Source organism: Chelonoidis abingdonii, chromosome 1 (assembly GCF_003597395.2).
Source record: "Chelonoidis abingdonii isolate Lonesome George chromosome 1, CheloAbing_2.0, whole genome shotgun sequence".
NCBI classification, from domain to species: domain Eukaryota; kingdom Metazoa; phylum Chordata; order Testudines; family Testudinidae; genus Chelonoidis; species Chelonoidis abingdonii.
The window spans coordinates 348,761,655-348,788,162 of NC_133769.1; the positions used below are offsets into that span (position 1 = coordinate 348,761,655).

General features: G+C 40.1%; 1 protein-coding gene across 1 annotated transcript in view; it reads right to left on the minus strand.

The window, feature by feature from the left end:
• Positions 1-22,948, minus strand: part of FAT3 (FAT atypical cadherin 3) — a 518,717-nt gene extending 495,769 nt beyond the window's left edge. Inside the window, exon 1 of the mRNA XM_075061745.1 lies at positions 22,749-22,948. The gene's annotated coding sequence lies outside the window, so the exon portion shown is untranslated. The remainder of the gene's footprint in view (positions 1-22,748) is intronic.
• Between the last annotated feature and the right edge of the window lie 3,560 nt (positions 22,949-26,508).

A 26,508-nucleotide genomic window follows, 5' to 3' on the forward strand; every position in this document is an offset into this window, starting at 1 on the left:
ACAAAACAAACAGCACAAACAAAGACTTCCCTCCACCAAGATTTGAAAGTATCTTGTCTCCCGATTGGTCCTCTGGTCAGGTATCCGCCAGGTTCACTGAACTTCTTAACCCTTTACAGGTAAAAGGGACATTAACCCTTAACCATCTGTTTATGACAGGTCCACTACCAGATGCTAGAATTATCAATGAAAATGCAGAACAGGTAGAAATATTCCATAAATATCCCTGTTCTGTATTGGTGGAGGGAGTGCAGGGGGAAACAGATGGGGGAAACAGATGATATAGTCATATCATATGATAACACGCTTTCCATTATACTGGTATCTCAGGAAGATGGTAAACAGCAGCGTGCTTAAGTTAAAGTTAGACATTTTTAATTCAGCAGGTCCAGGTAACATAGAGCATAAGGGAAATTCCAGAAGACTGGAAGAAAGCTAATATTGTGCCAATATTTTAAAAAGGTAAATGGGATGATTTTGGTAATTATATGCCTGTCCGCCTGACATCAATCCCCAGCCAGATACTGGAGAGACTGATATGGAACTCAATTAATAAAGAATTAAAGGATGTTAATACAACTAATGCCAATCAATATAGGTTTTATGAAAAATTGATCCTGTCAGAATAACGTGATATCTTTTTTGATGAGATTAAAGTTTGGCCGGTAAAGGTAATAGTCATGATATAACTGACATTTTGATTAAAAACGAGAATGATATAAATTAACATGGCACATATTAAATGGATTAAAAGCTGGCTAACTGATAGATCCCAAAATGTTGCTGTAAACAGGGAATCATCACTGAGCAGGTGGGTTTCTAGTGGGGTCCCACAGAGATAATTTCTTGACCGTACACTATTTAACATTTTTATCAACGACTTGGAAGAAAACAAAATCATCACTACAAAAATTAGGGGAAAGGTAAGTAATGAAGAGGGCAAGTCACTGATACAGAGCGATCTGGATCACATGGCAAGCTGAGCACAAGCAAGCAATGTGTGTTTTAATACAGCTAAATGTTAATATATGCATTTAAGAACAAAGAATGTGTAGTCCTGGCTTACAAGATGGGAGACTGTCCTGGGAAGCTGTGACTCTGAAAAAGATTTGGGGGTCATAGTGGATAACAAGAGTGTCCTGTGGAACGCTGTGGACAAAAGGGCAACAGGAGAATCTCAAGTAGGAGCACAGAGGTTATTGTACCTCTATATTTGGCACTGGAACAACTGCTGCTGGAACACTGTGTCCAGTTCTGATTTCCACACTTCAAGAAGGATGTTGAAAAATTAGAGACGTTTCAGAGGAAAGCCCATGAGACTGATTAAGGGATTAGAAAACCTGCCTTACAGTGATAGACTCAAGGAGGTCAATCTATTTAGTTTAACAAAGAGAAGCAAACGGGGGTGGAGGGGGGAGACTTGATTAGTCTATAAGTACCTACACTGGGAGGAAATATTTAATAATGGGCTCTTTAATCTAGCAGAGAAAAGTATAATATGATCCATTGCCTGGATACTGAAGCTAGACAAATTCAAAATGGAAATAAGGTTTAACTTTTTAACATTGTGTCTTATTAACTCCTGGAATAATTTACCAAGGGTTGTGGTGGATTCGACAATGCTGACAACCTGTAAAATCAAGGTTGGATGTTCTTCTAAAAGATCTACTCTAGGAACTATTCTGGGGGAATTCTTTGGCCTGTGTTGGACAGAATGTCAGACCAGATGACAAGAATAGTCCCTTCTGGCCTTGGAATCTATGAATGAAGCAGCAGTCTTCAAGACCTCTGCCCCAGGTTTGCACATCCTGTCCACCAAGAGCTTAAATGCATTCTCATTCACTGCATAGACCAACTACCACAAACTTTCTTAGATATAGCTACTAGGGCATTACAAGAGTGTGTGTGTACAGTAGTTGGTTTCCTTCTTGATTTGTCTCGTTTTCTACAAAAACAAGTATAGGTGTTAGATGAAGGTGTTTCCATCACGTACAGCGTTTACAGTTTGGTTCAATGCCTCTCAGCAGCCCCACTATAGAAATTGTTCCAGTACCCCTGAAAACAAGCAGATTTCTTTCACAAATCTCTTTTTTATCCCAAGCCGAATACCAAGATATTTCAAGTATATTCTTATTTACTACCATTACACTCCATATTATGAATTTCTACAAGAAGTTTACAAAATATAAAAACAGAATGGTGTATATTGCTGAAACATATTGAGAGTTATTGTTCAATGACATTTTCAATATTGTTTCCACTTGATACTTTCTACTTTTAAAAAAGATTTAGCTAATTCACTAGTAAGATTACAAAAAATAAGAATGATTCCCTGTATACAGCGCCTGATCCAAAAGCTATTTAAATCAATGGGAATCTTTCCACTGACTTCAAATGGCTTGGCATGTGCCCATAATGAACACAAAATAGTAAAGTATCAGAGGGGTAGCCGTATTAGTCTGGATCTGTAAAAAGCGACAAAGAGTCCTGTGGCACCTTATAGACTACCTTATAGACATGACAAAGTGATTATTCACCCACGAAAGCTTATGCTCCAATACGTCTGTTAGACAAAGTGGGTATTTACCCACATAAGTTTATTCTCCAGTATATCTGTTAGTCTATAAGGTGCCACAGGACTCTTTGTCGCTTTTTACAAAATAGTAAGTTAACTTTAAAAAACTGATCATTTTTCAGGCATTTTAAGAGTGTCTGTTGCCAATTACTTTCATAGGCAGGAGTGAAAATCCTAAAAGCTCCTTTTAAAAGATAATTACTATAAGACCCCCATTGCTCTTATTTTCATAGAAAAGGAAACATTTCAAAGCTGCTTGAAACTGTAATAAAGGAAGTGTCAGAACACAGGGCAGAAAGGGGTAGGAAGAGTAGTTGGTAATGACAGGGGTTAGCTTAAGTTTCCAATGTGAGATGTACATCTCCCAATACCCACTGGGAGATGTACAAATTGCGTATGAGTTTCAGAATATGAATTCAAGTCAGAGTTAATGCTTCCTGTATAATAGTATGATGATTGCACTTTTTAAGTACTACGGGCAATGAATTTATTTTACTGACATTATGTACATCAAGACACTTTAGCTTCCTGATTCCAGAGTCTCTATTCCATGGCCTAACAGCTTAATCAATAATATTTGATCAACTCTCCCAAGTGTTTATCAAGACAGTTATTTTCATATGCAATTTCTCCCCCCCCCCCCATCAGGTTTTCTTTTGTGTTGTATAAACGAGACAACAGAAGTCTCTTTTACTGGAGATGATATAACCCACCAGCTGGGTCTGTTACTGGACAAATACCCCTCCACATCTAGATCAACTTCATTCTGTAATTTAAACATGAATGTGATGATTAGGAACGTATCAAGCGATTCACAAAAGCAAGTAACACTGTTAACCCATAGATGCACATAGTTATAAACACTGCTGTTTTCTCACAGAAACATGCTTTGGGTATTTGCAAGCCCTGGTTTCACCCATGTTACTGATTCCTGATAAAAGCTAAGATGGCACTTTCTCTTTTGGTGGGGAAAGACGGGGTTTTATTGTCATCTCGTGCACCAAAAAGGCTTGAGCAGTTGCTATTCTTCCAGAACAGCAAATCTTTTTAAACTTAACCCAATGGGATGAAAAATTGACAGGTCCTTATTTTCATGTGATTCATTCCAGGCGCTACTACTAAAAAATGCTGCTTCAACCTAGCGTGGCAGACAATGTTGTACAACAGAAAGTATCCATAATAAATGTCACTGAGAAAAAAAGCTGGCATGGGGGCTGATTTATGGAAACAGGAATTATAACAAGTGAGAGAAAATTAATACCAAAATAAAAGGCTGTGCTGGTTATGTGGTGCGGCACTGCTGAAATACCAGGCCGACCACTGTTTTGCCTTTGTCACAAGGATGCTTTAGACTCTTCCCTCTGCAATGCAATCATGGCCTCAACCTAGCATTCAAAGGAGACTTACGCCTTCTGAAGTAACCCAAGTGCAATTTTTGCAGGTTTACAACACAAAATGATTTTACTTTTCAATTGAACAGCAGTTCTGCAGCCTATAAGCACTAAGCCTCTGAGTAAAGCAGAGAAGAGCAGCAGCTCACTTATACCCAGTCTGGGGTGGCCTAGATTCTGCCTAAGTCCACACAACAGCTTCCTCCAGCTAGTTTCTCTCTGCCACAAAGCCTCTCAGTGGTCATTACACATGTCCCCAAGATTTCCACACTCAACTCCCTGCGATCAGTTTTCCCAACAAATTCATTACTACAAATAAAAATGATGTACATGTTTATCCTTAGGTTAGCCAGACTGAAGGACTGTTTCAGAGGCAGAAATTAAGCAACTGATCTTTATGAAGTTATATTATCTCAAATACCTAATGAAAAAGTTCACGGAACTACCACAAGACAAGGAATATATTAGGGCAACCTTTGCTCTTTTCCAAAACCACTGAGCTGTCTCTCTCTCTCACACACACCCCCACACATTTTATAACAAATACCTTTATTTTTATGGAAACACATCACAGACAGACACTGTTTTCAAAAATATTTAAAGAACTCAGGCCAAAACCTAATCTCAGTTACTCTGGTTTTATAGCAGCATAAATCCAATGAAGTACATGGAGTTACCCTGGATTTACAACAGCGTAGATGAGATCAGGATTTGACCCTTGGGCCCTAAATTCTACCTAGAAAAAGTGCATGGACATCCTATTTGTGGGTACAACTTTGGGTTCAGCATTAGGAAAACCAGCCTTTACTGTTATGCAGTATCAAACTTAGTAGTGATGAGATATATTTTATAGTAAAAGGCTCCTCATGGCAATTTTTCATCCTTCCACATATTCCTCAGAATAGCTCAGTGTCCCAGTGGATGATCTATTCAACTGAAACTCGGACTATACAGAAATGTACTTAATTATTTATTAAGTCCCTTTCATATCAGATTTTTTTTTTAAAGAGCCTCATAATGCATACATGCTTGCGCACAGGAAACGTCATGTGATAGTTATAGGAACAAAGTAAAAAGCAATAAACGGAGACATCAGTTTATAAGCACTCCTTGTCAAAAAAAAAAAAAAAGTTGCACTTTCAAGTAACAAGGAAGATTATTACTTCAGTTTGATTTTGAAATGTTTGGGCAGCAACTATGCCAAAGAATTTCCTGACACTGCCTGCAAGATTCATTTAAAAGCAAGAAATTAGCTCTCCATTAAATGCAAAAATTAAAAATGAAAGTCATGTTACCAATACACAGGGTGACTCTAGCTAAGAGTGCAACACCCTACCACAATAGATCTCTCTAAATGAGGCAGGAATTTCAAATGCTTTGCACATACCAGGATCAGGGACATTTTTATATTATGTATTTATGTATATAATGTGTGTATGTTTGTACTATACTATGTAGATTAATTATGGTGTTTTCTCCCTACCCGCAAGCGCATACAATGTGGGTGTGGTGAAGGACATAGTGTAGATATGGCTTTCATGACTGTTATTAGTGGGTGGATGATTTTGAATTGATGGTACATTTAGATCCAAAGCTCTTTGAGCGGGGTCCATCCTTTTGTTTTCTGTTTCTACAGCATCTAGCACAATGGCGGGGGGAAGGAGGTTCCTGATCCATGACTAGGGCTCCTAAGCACTACTGCAATGAAAAGAAACAACAACAATAATGATCAGAGGCAACCTCTTACTGTACACACAACTGTATTTTGAGGTTTCTAACCACTGGAAGAGCCCCTAGAGGAATGGACAGGTATTTAACAAAATGAAATGAATACATTTTTGCAGAGACTAACTTACTTTAAAATCAGTCGGCTAGTTATGGACTTAGTATTTAATATTCCTATGAGAAGAGCCCAATTACGATGGAGGCTGCACTGTGCTAGATGCTATACAAAGAGTAAGAGAAATACAATCAGATATATTTTCTATTTATTCTTCTTCTACCTATATACAGTAATACAACTGTCATCATCTGTGCCTTAACCTAGCCACTGCTAATTGCATGTCTTGAGGAGTACGCTTAAAAGAAGGAATTCCATGCGAGTGCAGAGGATGAGACGGTGCAGAGACATTGGGCTTGTCTCCACTTACCGGGGGATCAATGCTGCAGCCATCAATCCACAGTGAGTCGATTTAGCGGGTCTAGTGAAGACCCATTAAATCGACCGCCGATTGCTCTCCAGTCGACTCCAGTACTCCACCAGAACGAGAATCATAAGGTAAGTCAATGGGAGAGTTTCTCCCATCAACCCAGGGCAGTGTAAACACCTCAGTAAGTCGACCTAAGCTACATTGACTCCAGCTACGTTATTCACATAGCTGGAGTTGCATATCTTAGGCTGACTTAATCTCGTAGTGTAGACTTACCCTTTGTGTGAGCAGCTGACAATCATGTAAATGAAATAATGAGAGGAATGGAGGGAGGGATTGTGTTATGAAGGGCCTTGAACGTGAATACAACAGGCTTGAACATGATGTGGCAAGCCACCAATCCACACTCAGCTCTCCACTTAGAAGCCACCCTGACTAACCAGTCAATAACCTCTATCACAATGAGTAACCATAAAATCCAAACTATATGCAGCCTTCCTAGATGGCTGGAGCCGTTCATAGGAATACAATAGTGCAATGTCAGAGTGAAGTTTCCTTTTTCCTTCTTGGTTCCAACAATCTGGGCTGCATCTAGCACTAGTCTAGACCAGATTGGGGGTTGGGTGGAAAGAGAGGAGACTTGGCCAGTGTTACCTTGCACCTGAATGATGCCTCTAAAGTAGCACCATCACCCACACAGTTAATATAATGGGAAGGTATGAACTGAGTGCTCAGTGACCTCTGGGATGATTTTGTCTGCTGTGACAGACTCTTTTGACCCAGAACATCACCCTACCACTAAAGAATGAGTTTTACTATTTGAGGGAAGTGATATACATGCTTCTTGAATCAACTCTGACTATCCTTAACAAGTCCCAATCAAGGGGCAGTCTGTTCTCTGAGACCCTTAAAGCAAAATAAAAAGTGCATCCATCAGATTAGCTTGTTTATCAGACAGCTGTAGTAGGCTCATATCCTCTTTTGCAGACGAGCCACTAGAGGGAGACAAAGACCACATTGTCATGGGCTCAGATGGCATTTCTACCAGCCAGCTGGTTGGGTAAGGTCATTTATGGAATTTGTCAGATTGGAGGACAGCTGCCACCACAGTTGAGAATTCCCTCAGAGCTGCCATGAGACTGAAGGACAAAGCAGCACGTTGAAAGGAAAGAGAAATTGATCAGTGCCTCAAATTCCACGCACACGCCTCAAGGATAGGACGAACCCCACCCCCTTATTCTCCGAATGAGCTCCCACCACTGAGAAAAAAAGCCTGTCCCCGTTCCTAGAGGACACAAGCAGAATTCTGGGATAAAAATAAACAGTTTTTGTCCAGCTTTGCCAACACCAAGTTTATTCCTTTTCCTCAGAGCCCTGGACTCTGAGAAACTAGGACTTGAACAGCGATCTGCTGAGAGAGTGGCCTATAACACCAGACATCTGTAACCTTTTTCTTTCCAGCGTGTGTGTTTAAGCCACAAGTTAGCATTCTAATGGTGCAGTTTTATGTTCTGAGACCGTGTTCTCTAAATCAATAATTTAACAGCTGATGAGTGCATGTGGGAATTGGGCTTTACTGCCCTACAGATTCTAAAGACAGCATGTCGGAGGCAGCACAATTCTAATTGCTGATCAATGCTGAAGTCTAAATAACTCATAGCAATGTGACCTATCTGAAGTATGAGCAGCAGCTCAAGATTTTCTTAGACAGAAGCACCCTAAATCTTACTGATAACTCATTCCTGTCACTCTTAGACTATTCAGGATAACAAGGGTAGGAACTATTAAAACAGTGTTACCAAGGACCCAATCCTGTGGTTTCACTCAGACAGATCCAGAGAGCCCGACTGATTTCAGTGGGGCTCCACATTGGCACAGGGAGGACATCTTGCTTCTGGCAAAACTGGGAACCACGTATGTGCACTTCGCCAAAATAAAGGGCATAACAGGCAACAACAAAAGATTTCTGTCATGATCTGTTGTCTGTATTGTAATGAACTTGCTAGTGTGTTTTTACACCACTAACCTTAACAGGAAGGAAACTGCTTAACCGTGTGTCTAGGCTCAAAGCTCATTTTTAGCACCAATAGGAGTAGAGTGATTTGGGAGCAGAAAGACCAGAATTCTTTTCCTGCCACCAAACAACCATAGTAAACGATTGTGAAAGTCACGCTGTAGGTTGCCACGGATTCTTTAGAGCATTTACCTAATTATGCAGGCCTGATAATCTGCATTTTGTCAAATGCAATATGGCGCAATGTGAAAAATCAGAACATTAAAGATGTCTGGCAATGAGAAATAACATACATGTTCCTTTCACAACCCCCAACAATAGCTCAAAACAGATTAGCAAGAAGCAATGGTGATACTGGCTGGGAAAAGAAATAAAGATTGAAAACTGGAATTCACGTTGTGCCACAAGGCATTAGAAAAACTGATGTTTGACCCCAAAACACAGCAGAGAGAGAGAATGATAGTAGATATGCTACTGACGAGAAAATGACCTTTCCCAGAGATTAATCTGTTTGCAACAGGCACGCAGTAAATTCTAACCTCCGTCATAGCAGCAAATCCTTTAGCCGCCTGAATGTAATCTTGCAGGAGAAAAGCCCACTCAGCATGAAGGAAGTGTAATTCAAGACAGCCCCAAGGAAGTGAAGATTCAACCACCCAGAAATGTGTTATGAATACCTTGCTTTGTTTTATACCAGGTGCGGGGGGGATATTTCCATACACCAGTTAATGTCAAGTGTCAGTTCATCATCAAATACTTCAAACTTGTGAACGTGATTTCAGTCATTTATTGTCTTCTTGAGATGCTGGCGCGGTGGTAGAGCCTTTCAAATACCTTTCACAGACACACACACACACGCACACAGAGCATGAAACATGGCTTGGGGAAAGGAGAAAAAGAAAAAGGAATAATTTGCTTCCATGTGAACTGTGTCAGAAAGAGAATTCCAGAGAGTGATCTTACAAGGAGATTTTAGCTTGTCCCTTGGTAGTCCATTTGGCTGGAAACAAAGAATGATAAACAGTTTTCATGCCTTGCAGGTCCCCAATTCCCACTCCCCCACCCTGGCACCTACTTTTTAATCCCTGTCAACTGTTTTAAAATGAGGAAGCTACTGAGCAGTTTCAAATTCATCAAGCTATTTCCTGGGGCTATCATTCAAAGACCAGTATTTTAATAATTCTTTGTTTTATAAAGCTTTAACCAGTATATCTATTTTGATTACAATACTTTTGAGTTCTGTATTGAAACTTCATCCTATACAAGGTATGGCTATAGGAAATTTTGAAAGAATGCATTCCTTTTAGTATTTCCACAATTATCCCATTGTTATTAAATTAACTGTATAGTCCACAACATACTAGGTGCTTTACAGATATACAGAAGGTAGTCTCTTATTATTCTTTTTTTTATTGTGGCAGCACACATGACCCCTCAGTCATGGACCAGGACCTCACTGTGCTAGGAGCTGTACAAACACAAAAGTAAAAGAAAAGTTTACAATCTAAGTTTCAAACAAGGAATAAAGAGAGACAGGCAGTGGAGCACAAAGAAATAAGGACTTATTCTAGGGCAGTTCTGCAAGTTCCACACTTCATCAGTAGTCTGACAACCAGCGACAAAGTCAAGCACTCTTCTGCATGCAGGAACCTCCATGAGGGTTATGCATATGCCATCCACACAAAGAGGGTATGTCTCTTTGTTCCCACCCACCCCCCGGTGTCAAGACTATGTATGCATGTTTATTAATCTGCTATTGCCTTCAAGCTAATGGAGAAGGGACTTTTCACTCAAGCCGCAAAGGCCCTTGTTTTTAGTACCCGGCATGTTTTCACACATACACACACCCCGCATGCCCACTGCAAGTTTGTCTCCTGAATAAAAATTCAAAGAAATAGAGCTCTGTATTTAAAAATAGGTTTATTGTTCAGTTGCGGTTTTTTTAAGCAAACAGATATTTATTAGTTTGTTTGAAAAAAAAATCAGTATTTCCAATATAAATTCTATGTTTAATTAACGTTTCCAGGAGAGAGAGAGAGAGATCAAGAACAAAACTTAGAAGCATAAAATCAGTAACAAAGACATTGTGATTTCAACTGGAGGTACAGACATTCTCTTTCCAGGAAAATGTGTTACGATTTAGGAGTCAACTAACCAGTGTTACTGAGATCCTGCGGTTATTTCTCTCATGAAAGTATGCCAGACACTACCATGTAGTATCTGCTGAAAATTGCTCAGTGCTTCATGATGACCATTGGGAGTGATATTAAATAAGATACCTCTTAAGAAATACCTCAGATAACTACCTTGGAAAACTGCCTTTAAATTATTTGACATTAAAGGAAATCCCGTAAAATCATGTATATCATGAATAGGTCTGAATATGAATAAGAGGCTGCTAGACAACTCTCTGACACCACATTCTACAGGCCATTACCCTCCGACCCTACTGAGGATTACCAAAAGAAATTACACCGTCTGCTCAAGAAACTCCCTAAAGAAGCACAGGAACAAAACTATACTGACATACCCCTAGAGTCTCGACCAGGAGTATTCTACCTGCTACCCAAAATCCATAAATCTGAGAATCCTGGACGCCACATCATCTCAGACATTGGCACCCTGACAGCAGAATTATCTGGCTATGCAGTCTCTCTCCTCAGGCCCTATGCTACCAGCACTCCCAGCTATCTTCAAGACACCACTGACTTCCTGAGGAAACTACAATCCATCGGTGATCTTCCAGAAAACACTATCCTAGCCATTATGGATGTAGAAGCCCTCTACACCAACATTCCATACAAAGATAGACTACAAGCCATCAGGAATAGCATCCCCAATACCATCACGGCAAACCTGGTAGATGAACTTTGTGACTTCGTCGTCACCCACAACTATTTCAGATTTGGGGACAATTTATACCTTCAAGTCAGCAGCACTGCTATGGGTACCCGTATGGCCCCTCAGTATGCCAACATTTGTATGGCTGACTTAGAACAACGCTTCCTCAGCTCTCGCCCCCTTACGCTCCTACTCTACTTGCACTACATTGATGACATCTTCATAATCTGGACCCATGGGAAGGAGGCCTCTGAGGAATTCCACCAAGATTTAAACGATTTCCACCCTACCATCAACCTCCGCCTGGACCAGTCCACACAAGAGGTCTGCTTCTTAGACACTACAGTGCAAATAAGCGATGGTTACATAAACAACATCCTATACAAGAAACCTACTGAACGCTATACTTACCTACACTTCTCCAGCTTTCATCCAGACCACATCACACAATCCATTGTCTACAGCAAAGCTCTAAGATACAAACGCATTTGCGCTGATCCCTCAGACAGAGACAAACACCTACAGAATCTCTATTAAGCATTCTTAAAACTGCAATACCCACCTGGTGAAGTGAAGAAACAGACTGACACAGCCAGAAGGGTACAGAGAAGTCACCTACTACAAGACAGGCTCAGCAAAGAAACTAACAGAATGCCACTAGCCATCACCTACAGCCCCCAACTAAAACCTCTCCAGTGCATCATCAAGGATCAACAACCTATCTTGAAGGCCGATCCCTCACTCTCAAAGACCTTGGAGACAGGTCAGTCCTCGCTTACAGACAGACCCCCAACCTGAAGCAAATACTCACTCGCAACTAAACACCACACAACAAAAACACTAACCCAGGAACCAAATCCTGCAACAAACCCTGGTGCCAACTCTGTCCGCATATCTATTAACCTAACCACATCAGCCACACCATCATGGGCTCGTTCACCTGCACATCTACCAACATGTAATATGCCGTCATGTGCCAGCAATGCCCCTCTGCCATGTACATTGGCCAAACTGGACAGTCTCTATGCAACAGACTAAACGGACACAAATCTGACATCAGAAATCATAACATTCAAAAACCAGTAGGAGAGCATTTCAATCTCTCTGGTCACTCAATAACAGACCTAAAAGTGGCAATTCTTCAACAAAAAAAACTTCAAAAACTCCAACGTGAAGCTGCAAAACCAGAATTAATTTGCAAACTGGATACCATCAGATTAGGCCTAAATAAAGATGAGGAGTGGTTGGGTCATTACAAAACTTAAACTTAATTTCCCCAATACTAATTTCTCCCTACTGTTACTCACACCTTCTTGTCAACTGTCTGTAATGGACCACTCTGTTATCACTTCAAAAGTTATTTTTCCTCACGCATACTACAGGTGTCACAATTTCAGAAGAAAGGGTCATGCCATTATTCCACGCCCCCCTCCTTTTCTTTTTTCTTTTTTACAGTGGCTGCTATTTGACACATTTATCCACAGTATGGTACTCGAGAAACTGCATTATCAGTTCCCTGTCCTAAAAGTAGAAGAAAGCTCCAGCAGTATCTTAAACACTGCTACATGGGAACTGTTGCCCATATAATGGCAACCAGTGTAAGAAGAAAAAAAGTTGTAGTCTGACCCCATTATAACTGCGAAAAAACTAGCAGCAAATTCCAAATACCTCTTCTCCATTGTAAATGGACTCATCTCCTCAATACCCTATCACTTTCCAATGGCTTTCCTAGAGTCAGTGATTATCTGTGACCAAAGGTCAAACTGAAAAAAATAAATTAAATAAAAAAGGCAGTAATACTCTTCCAAGCTCCGCCCACAAAGTTAACCCCACTCACACAAGATGCTACTGACAGCAGATTTTGCAGATGTGCAAAATATGAGTACACATGGTCTCTGAGATTAGCTCCTCCTTAAGGCACTCCAAATATACTTTCAGTCTCTGCTGCCCTTGGATTCCCTGCAGTGAGGCTCATGTGACCCCAGTGGGCTTCTTGGATTCTGAGAGGCTCCTTGTTGACTGAGGGATGGGAAAAGTGGCAGTATTCTTGGAAACCCACACCCATGGTGCCAAAGTCATCTGTCACTCACAGTACAGTATGAAGATCTTTCATAACTGGATCGCCCTTCTCCTCTTTTACATGGTTTGACAAGCAGTGAAAGTATTATCATTGGTCAGTACAACACACTGGACTTCTAGGTTAGAACCCACAGAACCAAATGGGACAATTCACACATCTCAGAGCTGTTGTCCCAGGTACTGTAAATGCAGTCAGAGGTCACCTCTCTTTGTCTTTATGCTTTGAAGGCTCTCTCAATAGCAGTAAGAGAGAGAGACTTTTTTTTCTTATTAAATGAAAGCTTAGATTCTGGAGAACAAGATGGATAGAGTAAGAGGTGCTGATCCAATGTACTGTCATATACCGGCGGTGTTACAGCCCTGTCTCAGACTCTGATGAGGAGCTCTCTTCAGCAGGCCAGAACCTCTGGTGCAACTGCTTGGTTTCATAGACTGCATAACTAGCTAAGGGAGCATCACCCCAGTTCAAAAGGGATTCAGCTGCTAATGTTGGAGACATAGCCAGAGGAAGGAAGCCCCTATGCGGTTCCTTTTCTGGTGTCACTAGCGGCTGGTGTAAGATAAAGCAGCCCTCTATCTGCTCTGCCCTATACCAAGGGAATCATACTGGTGCACAGCTGCTCAGGATAAAGGCAAATTGCTACTTTTACACAACCTCTATGGCAAACCTGGGCCATGTGCTCTGCAGCCACAGCCAAGGGTTTGTCCACCAGTTTCCTTGATAAAAAGATACAGAAAAAACTACTAACCTGTTTTCTGGGACCGAGATACCCTAGTGTAGATAACGGTGTTTTGTTCCTGCTGTCTATACTCGTAGCAGGTGGATCACAGTGATGTTTCTCATGTTAAAACACAGTACACCTTCACAGACAAACTGCAGTACAATGGCTGTCACTTGTACTATTTCTCCACCCAAACTTGATCCTGCAGTCCTTACTCAGGCTAAGTGCTCCATAAAGTTAACAGGTATTCTGCAGTATCAGCCTCCTTGGTTCTTTTAAGGCACGAGCCAAGAACAAAAAGTAGAGTTATGAAAGGAGCAACGTTAAGCACAGTAACACAAATTTTGCAATATTATAAATCCACACTGAAAAAAAAGGAAGGCTCAATTGTGACGTTAACTCTTATGGGTAAGAAAAAAAATTGTAGCATAATATGTTTCTATACAGCCTTTACAAAGGAAGGTTCTGAACAGCTTTTGGCATTTGAAGAGAATTTCAATAAAGCAGAATGTACTGCAAAAACACTGTCTTACACCTGTCCCAGGAATTTATGTCCAAATGCCATTGTATTATTCTCTGTATTTTGTGTGTCTCTGGGGCGATGACTGTATTTTATTAAATGAACTGTGATATATTGCTTTTAAAGAGAAAGTACTTATAGGGAACGAAAGGAGCCTTTTTAATGTTAAGAGGAGTTGGCTCCCATTTAATTAACCCTTTTAGATAAGTGGTCGCCTTAAAACATATATTTATATATACAGTGCATTTCATCTGACTCCCACTGCAGTGATACTTCACTGAACTATACAGTATTTGTCACCTGAAGTAATTTAAGTAGAGCCTGCATGGATACAAAATTTGTATCCGCATCCGATCTAGAATCCACAAAAATGATCCGCAGATATCTGCAGATCTGCAGGATTTATATCCGCACCTGAGCCATGATCTGCAAAACTGTCCACAGATATCCACATCCTCAGATGCACATATCTGTGGATATAAAATCTATGGATTTGCAGGGCTCTACATTTAAATGTCTAAATCCTTGTTGCTCTAGGATATTCATAAGGCCTTATCGGTCTCAAAAAACCAGTTAAATATTGATTTTGTTTGACATGTAAAAATATTTCCACTCTCCTTCCCCTCTTCCCGGCTCCCCCCGCAAATTATTTCTCAATATTTATCAAGTACCATTTCCAGTAAACGTAACTGATGTGTGTAATATGTATTGCAAAGCTATAGTGCTATCAAAAATCCAGATACACATACACCGACATATACGGCACATACTATACATTCTGGCCAAAATGAAACAACAGTAATCATAGCATATTACAGTAATCATAGCATAGCACAGTAGCAGGGCCCACTGGGCTGATGTGTGTGCAGCAGGCTAGACAGTTATCGATTTACAATCCAGCTTGCTGCGCACTAACTCTCTGTGTAGATACATCCTTAGATGACTACAGATTTCATCACCTTAGCTTAAGTATCCAAGTTGGAAAATGCTGACTTTCAGTGATATTCACATGGTATAGACTGAGGGAGAAAGGCTTCTCTACTATAATAAACAATATTACAAGAAACTTAACCAAAACTACCAATGTACCATAAAAATATGTAATACTATTTAAAAAGACACATTAAGTATAAAACTACACTTTGCATCAGTCTTTTTAAAAACGTGGCAGATTTTACTTGTCATCCAGCATTTAAACAGCTTCTCTTCACTGCTGTTAGAGTCTTTGCAAACAAAACAGCATGAATTTGAAGCTGAAATGAATAGTAGCACTTCAATTCCTATTGAAACTGCATTCAACAATATAACTCCACTAACAACACGCAAGGTTTGCACATATTATGAAACATAACCTGCTCTTGGTTCAAAGTGAGCTACACAAATTAGCTGACAAAATAATTTCCCTCTTGTTTTTCCTCTTTGAAAAGGAGAATAACAATCACTCATGAACTAAGGGAGAAACCTTTATTAAAACCATTAGAATAACCAAACATCATTAATGTTTGTCTTGTAACGATATGCTAAATGCTCAGTATCCAAGGAAACAGTGTTGTAATGAAGTTGGAGAATACTGTATAAATGTACCTCCTAAGTCACCACATAGAATGTAAATTCCAACACCACTGGACAGTTTATTAGTGTGAAAACTGCCAATACCTCTGACACACTGATAGCTTAGACATGCTACAGCTTGAAAAAAAAAGAAAAGTTAACAAGCTGCCTTTAAAGAAAGGACTATTTATCTGCCATGTATGAACAGTCTCCTCCTAGCATCTTGCTACAGAGCCTCTGCATGTGCCATGTGATACTTCATGCATGTTAGTCACCTTTGTGAGTTGTTTGGGGGGGGAAAAAACAACCTTTAATTTTGAGTATCAACCATTAATTTTGAGCATTAATTTTGAGCAACAAATGATACAAAGATATTTTTGTTTGCGCACAACTTCCAAGTGGTGCTGAAATGTGCATCAGTAGAAATTTTACAACCTTCCACCGTAGTTAGGGAACCTAGAGGTCTGAAATTTATTTCTTTAATGCTGAGAAATCAGCCTATTCATGGGCAGAGTTACAGCTGCATTACTGGAAGTAATTTAAAAATAAATATTTATTTTCCATCATTTTTATTCCACACACAGTGTTATTTCTAGGACCACAGGCAATTTTAAGGGCAGGAAGCCAATCTGAAATTGATTTGCACTTTGGGGGGTTAGCACTTGTACCATCATATAGTATTTCTGTTCTTGAAAAGTTTCTGAGGTTTAGGAAAACGTTTAGCTGCTCTCATCACTGCCTGAGTAGCTTACGCTATATAACAACCTTAGCTTAAATAAATTCCACTATGTTCATTGACCCAACCATTCTTTCACTGAACTTTGGTGTCCTCTACTTTCAGCAGCTGACACAGCTTTGTTGTGTATATACACCTCAGAATTCCAACATCTTCAGTAATCTCATCTTTCTCCATGACCTTTGCATCCTTGTAGAATTCAAGTTTCCTCTTGGTGCATCATTTCCACATCCACAATGCTCTTTATATAACAATACAGACAAAATTCCATACCCTAAACTCATTTGCACTGTCCATCTAGCTCATTCATGTCTCCAGCATTAATTTCTTCCTTTGTCTATCTAACAGTAAGACTGGTCAAAAAAGAGAGTCCCAGACAATTCCATTCAAATTAACATCTTCCTTACTAGTTAGACCACTACATTGTCAAAAAACAGCAACTGTCCATAATTTCCTATGCTCTGGATACAATGACCTAGTTCCAGTCTCACAGTAATTTAAGATGATATATTGCAGGTATCTTATTGCCTGTAACTGTATCTCCTCAATATAATCATAAGAAAAAGGAAGCTTCCCATTTAAGAATCCACCCGTAACTGATCAGAAAAGTAATCAATGAGGATGTCTTACTTTCCAGTAATCTACACATGCCAATCTCTTGAGCCTATTTCAACATCAGTTATTAATGGACCATTTGGGACAGTAGCTCAAAGAGTCTCTTCTATATTGATGATCACAGGGGCTGCCTTATTACAGAAGGAGACAGTTGACTCATACAACCATTGAGTCTTACACTTTTGTAAACCCTTATTTTCCTTTCTGTTACAAATAATGATCAGACATCCATGGGGAACTCCAGCCTCTACTAGACCAAAGACATGGACTTCATTCATACATTAAAAGCTCACAGTAAGCACACTCTCTTCTATAGGAGCTACTTTGGGATGTTGGAAGCCACTACTGTTCCTTCTAAATACCAAAGTTTGTTTTGCGGCATCTTTCCCCTTTTCATTGTTCCAACAATACCTCTGACATGGTGGACGGATACAAGCACAAGAATTTTATTCCCTGCCCATACTTGTCTTCTTCATGCTTCATACATCCATTAATCTCAGGCTTTCTTCCAGGTTATTATATAGAGTTGTTTTTCCACCGTCCCTTTCCCAAGAGATCCTCAGCCTTGGAAATGGTTTCACAGCTGTAAGAAGCAGCTAAAAGATCATAGCAGGGAAGTACAAACAGGGAAATCTGTAGTGAAGTTACCTCCATAAACTGAATTGGGATGGGACTAATCCTGCACTGCCTCAACACTGGACACAGATATAAAGTCCAATTTACTGGTATGAAATAGCAATGCTGTTGTTTTCATGATGACTGAGGATACAAGTAGAGCTAACTAGAAAATCCTCAGCAAGACGACTCTATTCAGACCAGGGCAAAACAAAGAGATACCTTCCCTGCCTGGGGCACCTCTCCTGCCGGTACAAGTGTTCTAGTGGTTAGAACTCAAAACTGGCAATCAGGACGTGTAAATTTTCTTCCTAGCTCTGCAACTGACTTTCTGTGTGACCTCAGCCAAGTCATTTATGGCCTGATTACTGAGCACTCGTAGCTCATGTTCACTCCAGTGGGAATGTCAGGCGCTCAGTTCCATGAAAAATCAGGCCACTAACCTCTCTGTGTTTCATCTTATTTATCGGTAAGTTGTGCTTACTGCTTATCTGCCTCACTGGGATGTTGTGAGTTTTAATTAGTTTACGTCTGCAAAGCACTTCAGGATCCCTTGATGAAACATACTATACGTGTTCACAGTATTACTGTTGACTGCTAAACAATCTACTTGGTGTCTGAGGGATAACTAGCAATAGCAGCTGAAGGAGAATTCCAAAGGGACAGTATTCCTTACTCAGAAGCTCCAGTCTCTGTGCTAAGCTGCCTGGGATTCCTAGATGTTTCCGAAAGATTATATGTTTCAGAGGCAGAGTTTCAGCACAATGTGCACTGGATTAGACATGGGACTTAGCAGCAGTTACACCTTGGCCCTGGGATGGAAAATGTACTTATCTGGTTCTTTCAGCTAAAATAACTAAGTCAGAACATGGAGATGAAAAATAACAACAAAAAGTACCAGAAAAGTTTTATTTTTAAATACCCCAAATGGTTTAAAGTTGTTCATACTTCTGTATGCATTAATTGCTCAGGACACAGATTTATTTATTTATGGCTTAGAAAAGAATTCCCAGCTCTTAGGATTTCCACAGAACAAGCACTCCCAGTTCTGCCTGGCCACCTTAGCCAACTCACCATGCAGTTCTCCATTATAATGCTAATGCAGTTCAAACAACGAAACCGTGCGTATTTTATTTATGCAATAAGCCAGTCTTTAGGTCACTTAGTTGTGTCAGTTTAAACTTCAACGTTCCCATGCAGAAAAACTGATCTTTTATTTACTTGTGCGGGAAGAGATGGCAGAGAAAAAACACTTCATTATAAAAATGCTCTTTTGTTTACTGGGCCTGGTCCCACACCCACTGAAATACATCGTAATTTTTCATAATCTTCAGTGGGCATTGGATTCGTCCTATGGTGAACAATATTTTAAAGTTTTTAATATTTTTAATTAAATAATTTTATATTATTTTAGCAGTATAAAGCTCCCAACGAATTTTTGTGTGCATACACGGATACACACACACACATCCATTATTAGGGCCTGAGCCAATGTCTACTGAAGTCAAGGAAAAGGCTGCATTGACTTCAATGGACTTTGGATCAATCCCTTTAAGTGAATTTAAGGCTTGAGTCTACAACCGTTATTCTCACTAATAGACCCATTATTTCTAAACGGCTCCCCTCAAGAGCAAAGGACGATGGTCAGGCCATTAGTGCTCATGAAAGGTGCTGAATTCCCAGTAGAGAGAGAGACACTTTTTGCAATTAAACTGAAAACAGGGTATTTTCATGCTTAACTGAAAAAACCCGCTATTTCTCTCTCTCTCTGACACACACACAAACACAAAGAAAATCTCATTTTGAGTCCAAATTTATGACACCTTGTTAAAAAAATAGGGACAATTTTCAACACAATTAGGCTCACGTTTGAGCAAAAATGAGGACACAACCGTAACATGTAAAAATTCAGAGCACAAGATTCCCACGCTGGCCTTGCAATGAGCCTCAACCCTGACCTGCAGGAACTGCTGTAGGAAAGTTCTACCATCTCCAGTCAGTCTTTTGCTTCTCTGTACAGAACACTGACAAGGGACACCGTTAAAATCAATTAGTGCCAACTGTGTAATATGCACATCTGTCCGTTAAGAGCTAGAACAAGACCACCAACTTATCTCAGCAAGCCACTAAGACACCAGCTAGTAACAATTTTGGCTAATTACCATCAAGCACTACATTCAAGACAACAATCAAGATATGAAAGCACCAGAGTCCTTTATCAGCCCTACTGCCCACAATCCAACTCCCACACCATCTATCACTGCAGACTGGTTGAATGACAGAAACAGCCAGCCCCATGGGGTTTCCCATCAGCAGATGGCACACAAACTGTTGCCCTAGTCTCCCGAGTGCACACTTTTCCATGAGAGGGCTCCATCCTAAGAATAACTAGGAGGGAGTTTGGAAGCAGATACATGTGTGTGGCCCAGAATGCAAGGTGTGTAAGTGAGAGACAGACAATGCCCTGAGCTGAACAACCCTAAAAGTACAAAACTGGTGTTGATGACAAACAACCTGGACAGAGTGGGGCCAGGCAAAGGACAGCAATATGCAGAAAACTAATCCCTTGTTCAGAGAAGCTTGGTACTCGGCAATAATCCACACTAAAATAGTGTGGCTCTTCCCACCCTCTAGTGGCCGAACCACACAAGAGGTTTATGAATCTTCTGCGGCTGCTCCAAACGGACAGACAGGGTCCTTTACCACAAGTAATGAACATTTGGGGGTTCAGATACAGAAGTCCCCATTCAATCCCCGCAGATTAGGGTTGTTGTTATATCATAAGAACGCAGAGGAGCCAAACCATGACTTCTGAGGTGGATAGGATACGCCTTATGTTTAGTGGCAGCTGCACACTTGAAGGTTTTAGATTTAGGTGGTCAAAGAAATACTCTGCTGTGAATACCTGCAGATGAGATAAAAATAAACACTTTCTTTCCCTTCAAGAAGTACAAGAGAATCAAATATTCACTGACCAAGAAAGTCTAAAATTCCCAAGCTTTAACCTAGTTTGAGGACGAAGTTTCATGCCTGAAAGTTACATGCATGTCAATGGGGGTCAGAATCAATCACTGGGAATCTTTAATCAATTCTTTGTCTCAATGATCTTTAATCAATTTCCCCAGAGCCATACAACCATATGGCCATATGATGCCCTTCCATTTCTGAGAGAGAACACAAACAGAAAAAAAAAAAACTTCACGTTTTCACCAGTCATCATTTTTATGTGGGAACATTCAAGTCATTTTCCCTGGGTTGCCAGTGCTAAAATATGCTAGCAGCATTAAGGCAAGGGAAGACTTACAAAGAGCTCACAATCTGTATTCCGCATAATTAGCAGATGCCAATTTTTAACTTATTACTGCTTCTTCATTTCTCTACTCTAAGAAGGACATCAGTGGCAACCTGTTATCTAAATGATTGTTTTCTTTGTACGGATATAAAGCAGCAATCATGGGAAAATACAGCCTCAGAGCATGTGTTAGCAAATATCCACCCCATTTTGAAATGACATTAAAAAAAAAACAACCAACTGATGTAAATGAAGAAATTAATGCCTTTAGATGGGCCCCTGTCTCTTTCTTCACACCTTGGATTTTAAAGCACTGCAAACTAAAAGCATTGGGTATTTGGCAGAATTTCCAGTTATTTAAATATGCACAGTAAGATTAGTAAAGGAGCTTGCTCAGCTGAATCTGCTACTGATCTTTTTAAAACAGATGAAACAAAAGCACTTAAAAGGATGTATTTTCTATCAAGAGAACCAAAAACTATAAATGAATAAATAAGATAGAGCCTTTCAAAACCAGTACCTAATAAAGCAATGTAACCTTTAAAAATGTTATTGCCAAACCACCAAAATAAATAGAACGTGTAACAGTTCAAGGGATCGATCTATAGTAAGTGCATACACTTTCATTCTTCAAAGCCAGAATGTTTCATAAAACAGACTGACTAACGTGGCTGCTACTCTGAAAAATTGAAAAGGATGGACGTGCAAAAAAAGTTCTTTGCTCATCAAGGTTATGGCTTTAACAGGTTACGACAGTTTAAAGATTACAATGATACAGTCCAAACAGGATCTTCCGCTGCTTTGTGTTTAGTGAAGGTTTCATTCCTCCCATAACATTTTGCATGTTCCAGTATATCATACACAATTATTCTTACAAATCTGATTATGATTATAAAAGATAAATGTAAAAGCCAGGCTGTCCCTGTGTGTAACCTCTCATTTTCCTTTGATAACCTTAGATTAAAAAAAAAATCAGTCAACAACTTAATTTTCTGACAGACATTACAATAAAGCTCCATTATTATTGTGCACAATAGTTAAGAAGAAATAATATCTCACGTGCTTCTCTAAGCCCATATGCATGCACAGCATAGGATAGCTTCAGTGCAAACATATCCTGCCTCAGTTAAACTGGTCTTTGTGGAAACTAATAACTTTCCACAGTAAGCACTGTAATCCAAGTAACAATTTTAAAACTGGCATAAGCTGCAGTCTGCTGAACTAAGGCATTCTTAACCTTGCAAAGAGTGTTTGAGTATATTTAATTAGTGTAAAAGGAAACAATGAACATGCTGCCAAATATTTTGTGTGTGTGGCGCGCATGTATATACATCACACACACAGAGTATATGTCTTAGTTGGGAAAGACGACTAGAAAGGATCAGATGCAAAGTTAATATTTTGCCTTTAGACCTCAACCAATGTTGAGTCAAGTGGGGGAAACTACTTGTGATTTAAAGGAAAATTTTCAGGAAAAAACAATTTTTCCTCAGATGTAAAGAGCTTTGACTGGATGATGTACAATAGCGTACGTCAAAAGCCCTCATATCCTTCCTCCTCATGAGCCAATTAGTTGCAAACATCAAACAAACACTGCACAAAACAATGCACAAAGACGTTTAACAGAAAAATGAAAGAAGCCCTTACCTTTGCGTCAGAATAAGTGACCAATAAGCATAATAAACTCAGTGGGCACGGTTGCTGCACACATGTCTCTGTGGACTTCTCTCTAGTAGTCCCAAAAGCACTGAACATAAAAAACTCCAGCCTGCCTGCTTCATTCTTCGGCAACAGAGATACATGCTACCACGGTAACAAGGAAAAGCAAAAAGAACTACAGATCTTCATTTCTTAAAAAAAACCCTTGTGCTTATATAAGAAAAGAGAGGCAAAAATAGAGCATACTTTCACTGAGAGAACTGGCCTTGGCCGTATACCTAACCCACAGCAGAGGATCATTAAGTTTGAATTTCCCTGCTTGCAAGCTTTCTGGAAAANGGGGGGGGGGGACAAATGCCTGGATTGGGGGAAGGGGAGCAAAGGAGGAGGAGGAGAGAGCTCCTATGTGACATACATATGGAATGAGCATTAGAACAATGCTAACAGGATAGCCAAGCAACTGCTCTCTAGGGCAGCAGGTTTCAAAGCAGAGCTCCGCAGTTTTGCAGGAAGGAGAGGAAAACAATAAAAATGTATTATTTTTTCCTCCACAAAAAAAGGAGCTAATTCCAAAAATGAACAGGAATAAAATAGTAAGTTGCCAAATTCTGCAAAAATCGCCATGTCCGCTTTCCAGCAGTGCAGGCAGAAGCCTGGATGTCTAATGCACTTACATTTCATGCAGCTCACCATGGGTTCGTCCTCCCTCCCCCGCCTCCAGCGAAGCTCTCGGTCCCGGGGGGTAAGAATTCCAGTGGACTCAATTAACACTGTACTTTGCTAGCTCCTTAGTATGATCGATATAATATAAGCTGTTTTATAGCACTGTTGAACAATAAAGCAGCCATCCAATTTGTGACTGTTAGAGGGTGGGGGGTTTTCCACCTCACCCATCTATCTCAGAATGATCCAACAACAAGCAAAAAAAATCCACCGGTGCAAATGAGTGACAAGCTATTTGTCAGAAACTTGATAAAAGCATAAGGTTGGTTACTCATTTCAATGAAGGCTCCACAGTATATTTAAATACAACAGATCTTTCAAATCAGCGGACAGAGAACAACTCTCAAACTGACTTTCACCAGGTCAATTTCTGTTGTCTAATATACCTTTTAATGGACAGGAAGTTTGTTGATGGGTTTGGGAATTATATCAGAACCACATTTATTTTAAGTGGATTCCTCACACTATGACTGCATATTTCAGTAAATAAAATGCATTAACAAGTTCGTTGCTTTAAGGGAATTCATCAGTAATGGGTTGACTGGCTCATTCCAATAGCACGTGCCACAATGCACTCCTCAAACTGCAAATTATTTTAATTTGAAGGGGAAGCAAGTAGGAAGCACTAACTCTCTCTGGTCCTATTTTCACTGATCTATCAGTCACAGATTGCCATGTAAAAACAATCTGCTACAGGATTCCACAATGGAGGAAAAGCAGTTATTAGACTTAACTGCTGCCATTGCAAATGAATACAATCCAATCTGCAACTGACTGATACAGTTTGCACAAGACGCATTAATATAAGAATGATCTAAATCTGACCTGTTTGTTTTGGAGTCTCAAGTTAAAAACTTTTCTCCCCTTCATACATTTTTATCCATTTTTTTAAACCCAGGGGAAATGAAAGACAGTCACTAGCTAGGCAAAAGCAGACATTTTATTTTGCATGAACTAGTGCAAATCCAAGCTAACAAACCCCAGAAGTGGACTTGCACACAAATACCAACTTGCATTATCATTATCTGCTATTTCTTTTTGTTTCTGGTGTGGCCCTAATCTATAAACCAACCACAATAAAAAAACAGTGAACTAGTTCATTGACTGAACAGCTGGGTTTACAGCAGCAGACTCAAATCCATTCTGTTAAATTAATGGGCAATCGCATTTCCATAAGAATAAAGATCAATTCAAAATGTTCCGGAAGATAGACATTCATGCGGAAGTGTTACTGAAGGTATTGAAGAATTAAATAAGGAAATAAAAAAAACATGATTAAATAATTTTAAGGTTATGATACTGAACGGAGAAAAAACAGAACAAAATACTGAGATTTAATGGCTGTCCTGCGTTACACCTCTGAATTCCACTCTGTTTGGCAGTTTTCCCTACATCTTGTATGGTTATTTGCATTCAGATTATTTTCATCTTTCTGTGATGGCCTCCATGTTTCTGAAGGGTCTTCAGTCATAAGCCACCTTATAGTTTATCCCATAAAATATCGCATTCTGCTGAGCTAAATTACCCTGCCGTTTTAACTGGAAGTTCATTTCTTATCGTAAATGGTAGTGTAATGCTAACTTCTGTTCTGTTACATTCCTTCCCAGAAATGGCTGCACTTTAGTGGTTCACAAAATAAGCTCTCTCTGTACACAGTGTATCTCAGTTTATGAAAAGCACTAGGATCCCTTCCAAACAATGCTTAGCCAAGTTGTCCTATTGAGGATGCCCACCAAAACTTTCATCCTCCTTCCGTGAGTCAGTGAGATATAAGACGCCAACCTCTGCAGAAAGAGAAAGAGAGGGGTTCACTGTAAGGACTGCAAATGCAGTATGTGAAAAACTAGGCACAAGGAGCACTGGAGAATGACTCTCCCTTCTCCCTGAGACTATGTGCCTGAACTCCACAGTTCAGGTACACAGGGCAGCAAGAACTGAGCCCAGGTGTCAAACCGAGGTGTTCACGCAGCAGGAATTCTAATTTTAACAAAATACATTTTATTTGCATGGATCAGATAGGCTGTAATGTGTATTTGGGAGGGTTAAGTATTCACTACTTTAATGGGGGCCGCATAAGTAATTAAGCCCCACACAAGCAATTAATCAATCTCTCTTCCCAACACTTCTGTGCAGTAGAACTGTGTTAGCACCCACATTATACACACAAGGAACTTGAGCCACAGAGAAATTAGGTGATTTCCCCAAAGCCACAGAGGAAAGTCTGGGGCAGAGCACAGTACTGAACCCAGATCTCTCAAGTCCCAGCCCGGTATGTTAGTCACAAGACTGCTTTCCCCAGGTGCAGACTATAAAATCTGAAATATTTCTAGAGTCAAACTTCAGCGTAGCAGCCATGTTAGTCTGTATCCGCAAAAATAACAGGAGTACTTGTTCTAGAGTCAAACTGTTAGTCCCCAAAAACCTTCAGGCTCATTCTAGTCTATTTTAGGTACAACTCAAGGGGCTGGTGATGCTGGTTAAGTGCTGAAAAGGTGAGAACCCAGCTTCCTTAGGAACTCCCTTCTTATTCCCAACTGCAAGAACTAAAGAGCAATAGAGCCTAAAGGAGAGAAGCAGTTCCTGACAGTCCTAAAAGTTGAACTCTTGGGAGTCGGCAGCTCAGCATCCTCAGCAGAAGTTTCTTGCCAGTGGAACGTACTCTTCCTCATGTTCCCCACAGAGCACAGGGTGAGCAAGCTTCGCAGCACAGAGCAATGCACACTCAACTATTCTCCAAGTTTTTGACAACACCCACATGGATCTGTTTGCCAATGGGCAGAGGGAGACTAACTCTTGGGTTGGCTTCTTTTGTTGTCTATTATGTGAAGTACGGTATATGATTTTTATACAGTACCCATGTGTGGTAAATGTCTGTCTCAAATCTGGACCTTAGCGTCCAAAATCTGGGTGCTTACTATGATTCCCCCAAGCTTGTACCAGCTTGGATCTTATCTCGCTGCCACCAGATAGGATTTTGGCTCCTATCAGCCCAGGTTCCCCAAATATTCCCTGGGGGACCCCCTCT